This window comes from Condylostylus longicornis, unplaced genomic scaffold (genome assembly GCF_029603195.1).
Source record: "Condylostylus longicornis isolate FDR11 unplaced genomic scaffold, ASM2960319v2 ptg000049l, whole genome shotgun sequence".
Classification (NCBI taxonomy): Eukaryota; Metazoa; Arthropoda; class Insecta; order Diptera; family Dolichopodidae; genus Condylostylus; species Condylostylus longicornis.
This window is the reverse complement of record NW_026578018.1, coordinates 2,911,590-2,926,788: the sequence shown is the minus strand read 5'-3', so window position 1 is coordinate 2,926,788 and position 15,199 is coordinate 2,911,590.

Genomic DNA, 15,199 nt, shown 5'->3' with positions numbered 1-15,199 from the left:
TAGTTTGCTAAGAGCAAATTTAGAGGAAAAAAAAAATATTTTAAAAAACTTAAGCAAATTCGGGTTTTTTTCTTTTCTTTTGAATTTTTTGGATTGTGTTTAACATTTTATTTATTTTATTTAAAAACTTATTTTGTTTTCATAATAATTAAACAATAAAAATAAATTTTTATAAAAATTTTAAAAATAAAATAAATATTTTTTTTTCGTTAGCAATATTTTTCTATTTTTATAATCAGGGATGACAATTTGAAATATTTTAATAGAAAATTATATTTTAAGAAAATCATTAATATAAATTTCCCGGAATACAACACAAAAAGAATCGAAATTACCCAGACGTTTTACGTTACACTCCGCGCATTTTCTTTATAAGAGCTGCTAACCTTTGAAAAAAATCTCTCAAGAGAATGTACTCGTACTTAGAATCTGCTTAGAATATTCTCTTTTTAAGAATCTCTCTAGAATTTACAAGATGTGTTGTTTGTGGCATTCAGCAAGAAACGGAGTGCAAAATAATTGTTATTCAATAGAAACTTTTAAATTTTAATTTTAATATCATTTCTAATTTTCTTTCCGAAATTAATAAACAATTGCCCCTGATGTCATATAAAACATCCTTATATTTCTAATATTAAAACCATCTGAATAAATAACTTTTATGAGTAAAAGTATTTTGACTTCAATAAGTCTAAACTTTTTTCTGCTTATATAGAGGTTTCATTTATCAAAATACTTTACTCATTTTGTAAATTTCAATTCCAGCACTTAACAGTTAGAATAAAAAAAATAAATAACAAAATGAAGACTTTATTCTTATTTGGATTATTGATTGCCGCTTCTTCAGCAAGCCTTCTTGGTGATATTGTAGGAAATACAATAATGGCATTAAGAGCAGATATTGCTGCAGCCAAAGCAAGCTGTTTAGCTGATCTTGGCGGTTTGTGACCAGAAATTTCTAATTTTTACCATTAAAAAATTTAATCAAAAAGAAATTATTAAAAAAATTTTTATTCTACTATTATAGGATCTTGTTTTGAATCTTGTTTACTCAGTGAACTTGGAATTGTAAGTCATAAAAATCTTGGAATTATAAATTAATTAAAATCTTATACTCTTTTTAGTCTGACGCAAGCGGTGGCATTAACATCGATGCATTTGTTTCAGTTGGAGCAGCTGTTTTTGGAAGTGATGCATCTGTATTAGATGTTGCCGCAAGTGTTGCAGCATCATGTGCCATTGATGCTGGAACAGACAGGTACTATTTTTTTTTTATTATTTTTGTTTTATCCGTGAAAATCTTTAACACGACATTTTTAAACATTATTTTAGTTGTGAATTGGCAAATAATTTCATTACATGTTTATCAACTAATTCAGTGACAGCACAATTTGTATTCTTATTGGTGTAAAAAATTATAAAGACTATATAAAATATGCGACTTAACAAAAAAAAAAACGTTTTTTAAAATAATTTAATAAACTATGCAAAAATTATAAAAAAGCGAACATTTTATTGCATTTCAGTGAACTTTAATATTTGTAGTAAGAAAGAAACTTTTGTTGCCGAAAAATTATTTACAAGCAAATCGAATAAATTATGTAACACATATACGTCTATTTTGCAAAACCATTCTCTTTGAATCTACGTTGAACTGTGAACACTGGGCTCATGCATAAATTTTTACAAACAGAAAAAATTCTGACAATGGGAAGAAGTTTTTGAAAAATAGCAGTTTAAGTAGGAAAGATGTTCCTATTAGTTTCATGTTGCCTATTCAAGTTTTACGAATGCAAGTTTATAAATTGATTTTAAAATTTAATCGTCATCTCAAACTGGCTTTTCTCTTATTTTCTAACTATTGAGTAATGTAAAATTTCTTTGTACTTACTATTGCCCCCAAACTATTATTCCAGAGAGTTTCCAAAATGTCATATCTCTTCTACATACTTCGTCAATACTATTCCATAAAACTTTACTTTTACACCTAAAGGTTAACACGTTATATATATATATATATATAAGTTTATGCTAATATAAACTTTTTTAAAATTTAGTTTTTTAAATTCCTCCTAAATTTATGCATAATTTTCATTTTTAACAACTGAAGCTACATAATATATTCATGCTAGATTTGCAATCTTAAAGAAAATTGTGCTTATAACATATAAACTTTGAGTTTCAATGAAGGCAGTACTAACATTATTTTCCTTTTTCGTAAAACAATAACTAAATCCTAGTAAAACAATGAACGCGCATGGTACCTCCTAAACAAATTCAGAAAATTTTTGAAATATGAAACCTTTTTCCAACATTTTTAATGTTGAATTCGTGGGATAATGTTATTTTCGACAATTAAAAGCTCTGTAATTTTTGTTCAGAGACATATTTAAAGATTGACCGAGTAAATTCCCTAGTTCTCTTTTCTATATCATTTCATATTTTTGGGATTTTTTTTTTCCATTAAGAAAACTTTCGTACAATAGACGGGAATTAAAATTAAATTCTCTACCCCTTTAATTTATTTAAATAGTAAAAAATTAATATTCACAAATCAAATTTCTACGTCAACCTTTTTCAATAATTTTTAATTGCTAATTTTGCAAAACATAATTTTATGCTTTTTAAGAAATAAAAAAATTGAAACTTAACACATTGAGTACCGTTAAGAAAATCTAAAATGCTTCGTAGACCCTGTGCTCATCGATGAATATGAAGATGGCCTACAACATTAGTATATACATCTTCTTAAAATTTAGGAATTACTCCTCTGATACAGGTTGCACTTAACGTAAGTTTTCTTTTTGTTCACCTGTTATTATGAGCATGGATGTTAACGTGTTAAAGTATAGACTTTAATCGTCATCCTAACAATAAAAAAAAGAATAAATATTCACAAATGTTTAAACAGAATTTATTAAATTATTTTTGAATCGTTTTGAATAGAAAATTGGTGCTAAAATTAACCCTAAACAGAATGGTGCATATAAAACAATCGGAGCTTTAATATTGATATGATGAAAAAAATTTTAATTAAAAACCAACTGGATAAATATTTTTTAAATTCTTTAACTTTAAGAAGTCCTCGACTTCTTTTTCGACTATATAAGGGATTCAATGATCGAAAGTCTTTATTAATTTCATTGAATTCAAGTGAAATGTTCAATATAGTCAAAAATAACTTTAAAATCTTAACTAATAAATAAATGTAATTGATTTTCAAAATGAAGACATTATTTGTGTTTGCATTACTTATCGTCGCCTCTTCAGCTAATGCATATGACTATGGGTTGGAGATACTAGATAAGGAACCAGAACAACTCTTAAATGGATTTGTAAATGAACTCAAAAAATTTTGTGAAACAGAACGTTAGTGCAATATTGTTTTAAAAATTTAAATTTGAATTATAAAATTTCTTTTTAATTTTTTTTTTTAATAGCTTTTGTAGCCGGCGAATGTTTTGAGTCCTGTGTACTTACTCAACTTGGTGTTGTAAGTTGTTATTTTATTAACAAAAACTTAGTTTATTTTATTCTCTTTAGAAGAGAATAAAATAAACTGTAGACTTCAGCCGGAAGTCTACAATTAAATATAACATTTAATTCAGCATAGCGCAAAAAAGAAGAATCTGTATGAGTTTATATCCGTGAATGAGTGAAAAAAATGCAATGAAGAATGAAAATAATTATCTCTATAGGGCTTAATAATTCCTGTAATTTCTAAAAAGAACACATATGCAGTAAGAACAGAATCGTTTGGTCTGCCATATTCCCCTTGTTTAATTTGACTCCCTAGTGCGAAAATAAATTTTTAGATCAAATTGGAGGTAAAATATTTGAATCTGTTATATTGTTAAAATGAAGAATCCACCCTTTTTGTTAACCTTATTGAATTATAATAAATTCAAGAGTAATTCGCAAATTTCTCACTAGTCCGACTCTGAGCGGGGATCTGGATATCAGGGCGAGATATCGAAAATTAGTATCGGGGATTTAGAAAGATTCCTCAAGAGAACCGGGTGGCTTAGATAGATCATCCGTAATCGTATACTCAATTGTAACGTATTTTTAGGTATATGATGATGGCAGTGTTGATGCTAGCATGTTGGCTCAACTTGGAAAAACTGTATTTTCTGATCAAGAGGCTGCTGTAATCGCAATAGGAAAATGCTCACAAATGACTGGAAGTAACAAGTAAACATTTATTTCGTTCAAATAGCCAAAATTATCAAATTTTTAATAATGAATATTTTTATTAAATATTTCAGATGTGAAACAGCAACTGCATTCCTTAAATGTATCGCAAATGATCCGGCTACCTCATCATTTACAACACTTTTATTATGAGTAATATTAAAATAATTTTATAAAAATTAGTTAAAAAATAGAGTATAAATTTTGATCTGTTTAGATAACGTAATTTTTTTCTTCTGATACCAAAATATTTTCTTCCCTTCACTTTTTTTTCCTCATTCCTTCAGTAAATCTAACGTAATCAAAGCTACTCTTACTCTACTCTATCTACAACAAAAGCAAATAATTTTAAATTAGTAGAGTGAAACTAAATTGCTACTTTATTAATAATTTTGATTATTCTAAGCTTACTAAAATGTAGAATATGTAGGAAATTACAAGAAACTTATAAACTCTCAAAATAGTCAGAGTAACAAGTTTGTAAGAACTGGAACTTTTTTCTTGGGACTCATAAGATTTATGAGATAATAGTTCCACTGTGTTATCACATATCGAGTTTTCAATACAAATGCACGTCCCCACAAGATAAAAAGGTACAAACCAATTTTGAGGAGGTATTTTAGTATGTGTTTAAGAGTGTGTCTCAATTTCGACTCAACTGATTGTCAAATTAATTAACTTTAATTTGAATATTTAATTCCACATAAAAACTAACAATATTTTAAGGAATTTCGGCATTCCGAAACTAAATTTGCATAATATGTTTTTCATTGTTGCAATAACGTAAATTCAATTCGAAGGAAAGTCGAATTTTTTCACTTGTTTTTGTCATTTCAAATTGTTCTGAATTATAAAATCAAAAATACGTTTCAGTCGGAATTCGAAGCTGCCACAAATATTTTTGAATCACCTGCAAGAGCACCTCAAAAATTATATTACTTCAAAATATAATTTTCGTTAACTAAAGGTGATTTTCTGAAAAGTAATGCTAATTTTTTTTTGTTGTCAACTATTATTCAGTCAAATTTGCTGAGCTTTCTTAGAGTATGAAAATTTTTAGAGAATTGGAACACACCGCTTCTATCTATATCTAAAACATTTGGATAAATAAAATTTTATTTATTTGCTTAATCTTTTTTATTATTTTTTTTTTCATTAGCACATGTATTTGTATACATACACACACACAATTTATAAAATCAAATTTCTAGCTTTCGAAATTTCTTATTTTAGCCGTGGATTTTCTACTTTAGAGTTGAAAAATAATATACGCAAAATGAAAACTGCTTTGATTTTTGGATTAATTGTAATAATCTGCCAAGTCGTTTTAACATTAAATCTATCCAAAATTTCATTGGAATCGATACAAGCAATAGTGAATGCTGCAAAAAAATCTTGTTTGGCTGAAACCGGAGCACCAGAAAGTTAATAAAAAATTTTCAATTTTTATTTTCTTTAAGATTAATTAAATAAATTGTTATTATATTGTGCTTGTATATTTTTAGATATCAATCAATTAGTAAAAAATTCATTAGCCATTGATACACATGAGGGTCGATGTTATGAAACTTGTTTAATAGAAAAATTCGATGTAGTAAGTTAGTCCATCAATACATTTATATTTTGAACAATTTTAATGAACTAATGAAAATTTATCATATACGTTCATATAACAGGGGAGGAGTCAATTTTGCTTCAAATTTCGCATAAGGAGTTCTCAACAAAAAAAAGCTTTTTTTATATTAAAATTGTGTGGGAATATTTCCGCCAAATTATCCATTTATGTACTACTTAGAATCATAGGCTCCGAATAGGTTGTTTTTTAAGAAACGTATTCGAAAATTTGAGAAATGGGACAAATTCACTATAACGTTTGAAATAATTTATGACTAGATAATTTTGATCGATTTTAAGCAAAAAATTTAATTTGCCGCGAAAACTCTGTACGGATAATTAATCATGTATTTAAGGAAGTAATTAAGCACATTTCCTTAATATTTATTATGTGAGTTCCGTTTTGTTCTAATACAATTTTTTTTTAATTCTTGGGAATATTCCCGTTCAATAATCTTCTAATCAGCTTTATGGAAAAAAGTATTTCACATTTTATTTTAGAAAAAAAATATTAACATCTTGTTTTCGGGTCTGTCATTTATTGTAGTCGTTTTTAAATAAAATCATATATTTTTTATTCTTATCACATATTTCATTTAGAATTCATTTCATTTTTCATACATAAAAATATTATTAATTTCTTTTTTTTTGAATTCTGTTGTAGTTGGATGAAAATAATGTACTTGATATCGATAAAACTATCGCATTAATGATTCCTGTTTTGGGCGATGATCCTCAAATACTTGAAACAGCAAGAGATGTACTCGAAAAATGTAGTGAAAATTATAAAATGGACAGGTAATTTTTGTATTTTGAGATTTTTCAAATCTAATATGTATTAATTACAGGTGCGATTTTGGCCATAATTTAATTTCATGTGTTTACAGTAACCCGGTTACTTCAAAATTAAGATTCTTATTGTAAATATGTAAATTATAATTCAAATAGATACATGCAGAAAACGCTTTTTGTTTTGTATAATGTAATGACTTTAGCGTTACAGCATTATTATTTGCGTTCCTTTTACATGTTCAAACTACTCATGAGTACCAAAACTGAATGCAACTATACTACTTTAAACAAATGCATAGTGTGTAGTTATCCTATTTTTTTTTTCGGCACGTGGATGAAAATACTGAAATAGCCCTCCTAATCTACAACAGATGGATTTTTTGTTCTCGGAGTTATTTTGGTATTAAACTTTAATATTTGAAATGTCTTATTTTGTCAAATTGACATTTGAACAATAAAAAAAATCTGATTTGGTCAGCACATAACCGACCGCATTGTATATTGTCTAGTTAAGTTAAAGGGTTCCAGAATAATATAAAAATGTCTTTTAAATACTTCTTTCTAATTTTTAGGACATTAGTAAGCTTATAGTTAACATACCTAGAAAAATGTAAATTTGGCTCTTAGTAGAGTTTCGCTTTGTGCTACCCGAATTCCCAGAAATGCTCGTCAATTAACCAGAACTCAAATATTAAATTTCAAGAAATTCCATCAACTCGTTCCGTAGATATGATGAAAAATGTAAAATCGGCCCGCAAATCAGTTTTCGAGCCCTGATCTTTCCAAAAAATTTATATGTTCATTGTTTTAATACGAGGAATTCAAGTATTAAATTTCAATGAAATCGGTCAATTATTTCTCTTTATATACCCAAAAATATATATTTGGCCCGTAGTAAACGTCCAGTTGCTGATGCCTGATTTCTTCCAAAAGCTAGGAATTTTTGCGGACGGTCGAGAAAAGCTTATATATATGAATTTCAAGTAAATCGGTTGAATACTTTCTTCAAAATGTTGAAAAACGTAAAACAGGCCCGCTAAAAAGTGCAGTTCCCGAAGCCTGATAAACGTGGAAATAAACTTACATATAAAATTTCATCAAAATCGGTTCAGCAGAACTTGAGATACACGCGTCCACACACAGACCGATAGACCGACAGACCAACAGACCGACAGAAAAGCTATATGAAAGAAAATATGAAAGAAACAAAAAAAGTTATATGAAAGAAAATGCTGAATTAAAAAGTTAAGGTTATCTTTTACTCATATATGTACTGAAAAACCCGTTCAATTCGCAAACTACGCATATACATACATATACTCATGATTAATTTGAGCACTTTTCGAATGCAAATATTGAATGAAATTTTACCAATCTGCAGACAGTATAAATTAGTAACAATTTTAGAGTCTAGCTTGTTAAATGTGGCAGATAATATTAAATTGTAACAATTTCAGAATAAATTCCACCAAGTTAATCTAATTGCAAGACTTGCTTGGAGGGCAAATTCTAAATTCGTAAGTTAATAGTTGAATAATAAATTATAATTCAAAATTTAGTATAAGTTTTAAAATCTTACAATATCGGTTTATTTAATTATAATCACAAGAAATTCGAAAATTAAAATAGATATTTTATTATTAAGATTTTGAAGATCTAATGAAAACAGCTGATTTTGAAAGTTCGAAAAAAAAAAACGGTTGCCATGTGGTATAAATTCACAATATCAACTTTTTACAGTAAAATTCTAAAAAATTCATTGTAGATTTGATGTTGACAACGCTATAAAATTTAACATACTTAAGTAACGTATATATTGAAAATTTTGTGCACTTGTTTTAATAAACTTCTAGTGCAATAGTTCTAGTGTGCACTGGAAATTACAGAACTGATATAAGTAGGTAAAATTTCTCTCCCATTGATGGCACAATAATTTTCGGACATAATATTTTGTGTACGTAATTAAATACGTACTAAAATTCTAATTAAAGGTATTTTACCTTATTGAATAGATTATGTGATTATGCTCATAATATCAATTTCATGTCGATTCCGTTCATGCTTCAAATTGAAGATATTTACTGTAAATGGGAATGATACTCTTTTTGAAATAAAAGTTTTTTCGTTAAAATAAATTATTTTCTGAATGAAAATTAATTTCTTGGAGTAGGAACAGTTGAAATTTGTACAAAAGTATATAAAGACTTTCATAAACGCAATACTGCAAAAACATGACGTAAAGGGTACTCAATTTATTTTTGACAATTCTATAACAGGAGAAAAGTAAATGATAACTATGAATGAGCTGTCAAAATATATAAACGCATTCATAATTTGCAATCCGCATGCAATCTCAAAAAAAATGGTCTCTGTTCCCATATTACAGAAATATTACAAACAATTGGGGTCTCTTTTACACAAGTTTCCTCCATTTACAATATTTTCCACTATTATTTTAATATGAAAAATTTTTAAAATTAAAAATTAATTTAAGAATTTTCAATTTTTTTAAAATGCTTTATTATACTCTACATGATTACTTAGTTACAGTTTTTCTTTATAATTGTTGACTAAATGACATAAGCCCAAAATAAATAAAATTTAATTAACAACAATATCGTGACTTAGTTTTATTGATTTCAAACAATAAAAATTTGGCTATTATGTTTTTTTTTAAATAAAATTATTGTAAACTCAACATAGTATTTTTTATTTCCCTGTTCATATAGGGATGCCCAATTTTAAAGTCATTCTATTCTTAATATGATTCAGAACAATTTCAAAGTTGGTCGAATCAAATTGTAAAATGCTATCACCAAAAATGCTATTTTCAAGAAAAACTATAGATTAGTCTTCAGAAAACTGAATTTGCCCGGAAAAAATAAAAATTTATAATATTTTTTGAAACTACAATAAGTTGTTTTTAAGAAAGAGAAAAGGTGGTATTTTGAGAAAAATTTTGATTTTTGAAAAATAAATATGATATTTATTAACACCCAGGCTATAACTACTTATAACATATTTTTACAATTACGACTAACGCTTATATGTTACATTATAATTAAATTTCACCCGGGAATTTTAACAATTTAAGTGAATTCTTATTTAATAAATAAATAGCTTGTAACTTAAGTGGAGGCAAAAACAAAAATTATTTTCTTATATTTTTTGAATATAATTATCATTTTGTAAGGGTATATTTTTTGTAGTCCCCGAGAAATAAAATTGGGTTTAACCACAAAAGAAGCAGCAACTGTTATACGTTATTATTTCAAAAATACATAGTACCATCATGTATTTAGTTTATAATGCTCAAAAAAAAATGTAGTTCTATTGTGTAATTACAAAAATTGTCTTCTGTATATCACTATAAACTATTTACTATAAAAAGATCATTTATCACATTAAGATTCATTGGAATAAAAAATGATTTTTCAAATTTCATCTGACTACAACTTTTATATTCACTAAAATCCTAAATCATAAGTTTTTCAAAATAAATTTCCGAATGCGGGATCAAAATTTTAAATAATTTTAATAACGTGAATCCTTCTAACTCAATTGTCATCAATCAAATCGATTTGTACCCAAAATATGAAAGGTGATCATCCCTGATCATTGAATTTACAATTATTTTGTTCCTAATATAAAAAACATTTGAGTAAACAAAAAGTACTTTGACTTTAGCAATACTAACTTCTTTTTTTGGCTTATATATAGAAAATTCATTCAGTGAACTGTTTCATTTACACTAAAAATTTCAAATTGTACAGTTTTAAAATAAACTACAAAAAAAAACATAACACTTATTTAAAAATGAAAATTTTACTCATGCTTGGATTCTTTATTGCAAGTTGTTCAGCTCAAATAAATCAAGCTTGCATATCTCAAATTGGTTAGTATTCAAAAAATTTTTAGTTTTTTGAAATTAAAATTTTTAAATAAAATTTCAATTAAAAAAAAAATTTTATTTTTATTTGTAGTACAATAAAGGTAATTGTTACGAAGAGTGTTTACTTGATCAACTTGGAGTTGTAAGTATTCTAATAAATTAAAATAAAAATTTTAATATTTTATAAAAACATTTTTTTAGTTGGGTTCTAATAATAATATTGATGTTGTACAATTTACTACAATTGCCTCACAAATTGTATTAGGACCGGATCCTGAAGTATTACAAGCTGCTACACTTGCAATAGCAGCATGTAGTCAAATTAATTAAATGAATAGGTGAGATTTTTTTTTTATTTTTAAATGAAATTTTTTAATTTAATTAAAAAAATTACTTTAATTTACGCACAATGTTATTTTTTTGGTATAGATGCCAGTTCGCAAGCCAATTTGTTTCTTGCTTAGGTGATAACCCAGCCACAGAATTATTAGCATATTATTTATACATAATCTAAAAGGACTTTATAAGTAAAATTGAAGGGTGCAGAATTAAAATTTTGTGTAAAATGTTTCCAATAATAATTTTTAATAATAATTTTCTAAAAATAAATAAATTTAAAAATAAACAAATTAATTAAATAAAGAAAAGATCAGCGAACCAAAAATTCCTCTTTATGTTGTAAGTCAACTTATCACTATATTAAAATAACTGTTCCATATACGATTTTTATGGAAGTTCTACGTTAAAAATTTAATTTTTGTAGAGAAAAATTACAGCAAAACAATCACAATTCATATCTTGTGACATCATAGTCTTCTCTTATGCAATATTTTTTAACTTTCCAAATAAACACGAAAAAATCTGTTATTTTTATATTACACGAGAAAATCTTTTTATTTTGTATACTTCATAAACGATTCTTATTTCTCACTTTACAACATGATGAATTTTAAAGTCGCTTTTTTATCCACTATCTCTTTAGTAAGAACTGTCCGAACGCAGTGCCCCGTCTTTCCGTACGAATTTTCAATTTTTTTCTAGTATTTTTTAGTTTTTCTTGATATACTAGAATACAAGTACGTTAGTACTAGTCAAGGCAAAAAAACTCTGTTTATAATAGCTTTCTTGATGGTTTCTTTTGAAAATTCTTACAACAACAAACTACAAAGGTATAAAAATCAAAATTTAACACTATATTTGTCCAAATCTTTTGCCTAGCCGTATCAACTCAAAATAATTTTAAATTTATATTTTAATTATTGAACTATTTTCAATTCTTTAAATATTGATTCGAATTATTATACAAAATCTTTCAATATAGCAAATAATTACTCTTTATTTAAACGTTGCTCATGCATTCATACGCTACGAGTGACTATAACTGCCCAAATATACTTAAAAGAATATTTATTCGTCCAATTTATCGTTGGACAAAGAATATTGAGGTAGGTAATTTGCTTTATTTTAAAAATTCTTATGTAATAAAATTGAATGACTAAGTAGATCATTGCTTAAAAAATTTAATTTAATATTTTGATAATTTAATTTTAATTGAGTATTCTCAATATAACATGATTATCAGTTTTGTTTAGAAGAATATGTAAAATGGAAAATCATTTTTTAAATTAAAAATCAAATATCAAGCACATTTCATTCGACATAATGTATAATTTAATAAAATATTCTTTTTACTATTTTGAAAATTATTTTATAATCATATTTATTTGTACAGGGCCATAAAATTTTAGAAAATATTAAATATTCTCGAATTTTCGATCCACCTTTCGGACATCACTCATCTTACTAATCTAACACTTGTATCAGTTAAAGTGATTTGAATATAAATTTAATAACGTAACAGTAATTGATTGTGTTTACATTGAATAATACTCTCCGCTATCTCAATTAAAAGCAAATATATTGTATCTCCGCCTAAATGTATGCAACGAACCATTATATTTTCCTTTTCCAAAGAGTGTATAGGGATCTCTTTGAATTAGTAAATAAATGTTCCAGCTCTTGTATTATTACTGTTTGCAGTTTTTTTTTTAAATTAGTATCATCGTCTTTTTCTTAAAATAAATCACCCTGTGCAAGAACTTCTATTAGAATTTCGTTAATCTAGTATGATTATAAAAAATTTTTTCTTCTAAGTTTCTATAAATACAAAAATTTCGTATAATAACTAATCAAATAATTTTTGAATTTTGGAAATACAAATTCATTTAAGCAAAAATAAGGGAAACAAAAAATGAAAATTTTAATTTTTTTCGTTTTTACCATTACTCTAATAGCGGCGAATTCTAATGGAGCACCAGTTGATGCTTTAAAATCGAAGATTATTGAAGTTAAAAATCAATGTGTTAAGGAAATGAATTTTTCTGATGGTGAGTTTGTTTTTTTTTAAATTTTTGTATGCAATTAAATAAATGTAGAACAAAATTTTACCTTAAGAATCAATTTTTAAGGAGTTAAAAGATTTTTGCCAGCGTACACCTGATTGTCACTAAACTGCACCCTTTTAATTACCTAATAAAATTATTAAAAAAATAAAATTGTATTAATTAATCATAAATTTTCATTAGATATTCTGGCTAAAATAAAAAATCATGAAGAAATCGATTCACCAGAAGCAAAATGTTTTGAAGCTTGTTTATTGGAAAAATTGGGTATCGTAAGTTTCTAAGACCCAACTTTTTTTTTAAAGTTTCTTGTTAAATATTTTATTTTTAAGATGGGAGCTGATAGTAAGATTAGTAGTGATAAAACATTTGAAATTGGTAAACCAGTATTTGGAAACGATGAGAAAAAATTAAAAGATCATGTCAGCAAAATTAAAGAGTGTACAAAAAATTTGGATTCCAATAGGTATGAAAAATTGATTTAATGTGACTTTTCAATAACGAATGGTTAAATGCATCTAATATTTAAGATACAACGAATTTTATTCAAGTAGAACTAGATTTTCATTAAGAACTATTAAGAGTAAAATCTCATTTAGATTCTTTAAATATATGTTAAGAAATTTTTGCGGGAAGCTACCGGAAATTGTTCCTGGAACAATTCCACAGTTTTACTGTTTACTTAAAATTGTCACTGACAATAAAACTTTACTATCAGTTTTAATTAACTTAAAAATTTTTATATTCAAGATTCATTGAATAAAATATTTCGCAATTATCCGAAGATTATGTGAAATTAAAGTTAAATTTTATACTTAATATCCGAATATTCCAAATAATTTTCAACATTCTCTTGATACCATGACACTTTCACGTTTCCGATGGCCCTATTTTATTCATTAAAATAACATTTAGTATGAAAATTGGAATTACATATTCTCATTTTGAAGCAAATTGTTCTCTCTCTCTCTCTCTCTGGGATATTTCCATGTACGAATTTAAATATTTTAGGGACATATTAATGTCAGATGTCATTGCCAAATTTAAGGAAGCAAAGAACGTTTCATTTTCAAGGAAGCAAAGAACGTTTATTCGAAAAATCAGCTCAACTTGGAAACAGTTCAAATTAAATATGACGTAATGAATCAAACATAAACGAGCATTTTGAGCATTTCAATTATTTCAGACAATAAAATATTAAAATTATTCCTTATATTCTTAATTCTATAATTTTTATTATAAAATTTTTAATTAAATTTTCTTATTTTATTTTTATAATAGATGTGAAGCTGCACATGCCTATTTAAGTTGTATTATCAAAGATCTAGATGCTGGAATAATAGAAGCGGTAATTTGAAAATCTTTTTTTATTCTTTATTCAATGGCGTCATCGTAAAGTTGCTTGAGATATTGCTTATCTTATATTCATACATACATACTTATTCATACACAATAATATTTTTTTAATAATAATGTTACATAAATCTAAAATGTACTACCATTACAATAAATAACGTGTTTATATAGCAAAAATTTCTGAAGTAAGTACTTTATTTTAAAAGCGAAAAAAAATATGGCTTGAAATAAACAATTTTATTAGCTTTTACGAGACAGACAAAGTTACAATAAGAACATTATTTTTTTTCAAAAATTGTTAAATATATCACTATTGCAGTGCTTTAATTTCCTAATACTCGTATAGTTGTAATAGTGATAAATCTCTAAAGTCTAAATAATATCTTAGACGCAAACCTTGTACATATAAAACATAGCTATATGGTTATGGTATTAGCTTTGTGTCCAATATGAATCAGGTTTGGAATTCAAAGTTTTGTATCCCTGACAGATTTTGAAGTAGAAAATTTGAAGACTTTTCAAAAATTCAAATACGGATTTTGGGGTCGAATTGAAAAATTAAAAACTAATTGTAGTTGGAATCATGGTCAAAATCGAATTGGGCAATTAAAAACAAATCGGAATCGGAGTCGAAGTTAGTGTCACAGTGGATTTGGAAAATTAAAAACAAATTAGAGATAGAGTAAGAGTCACTGTTCTAGTGAATTTGAAAAGTTTCAAATAACCTTGAGTCCCTACAACGTTCTGGTCCTAATTGAAAATTATGTCATTGAAAAGTTAAGTGCCATAACTACAGACATTTTTTTCCAAATGTTCTTCTTTATTTGTTTAACTAGTTCGAACAAGAAAATCACTCCAGAATATTAAAATTAAAACAGAGAATTCATTATATAGGCATCAGAGAAATTTTTAAATTAAAATAATAAATTTACAATTTTAATTTTACAAG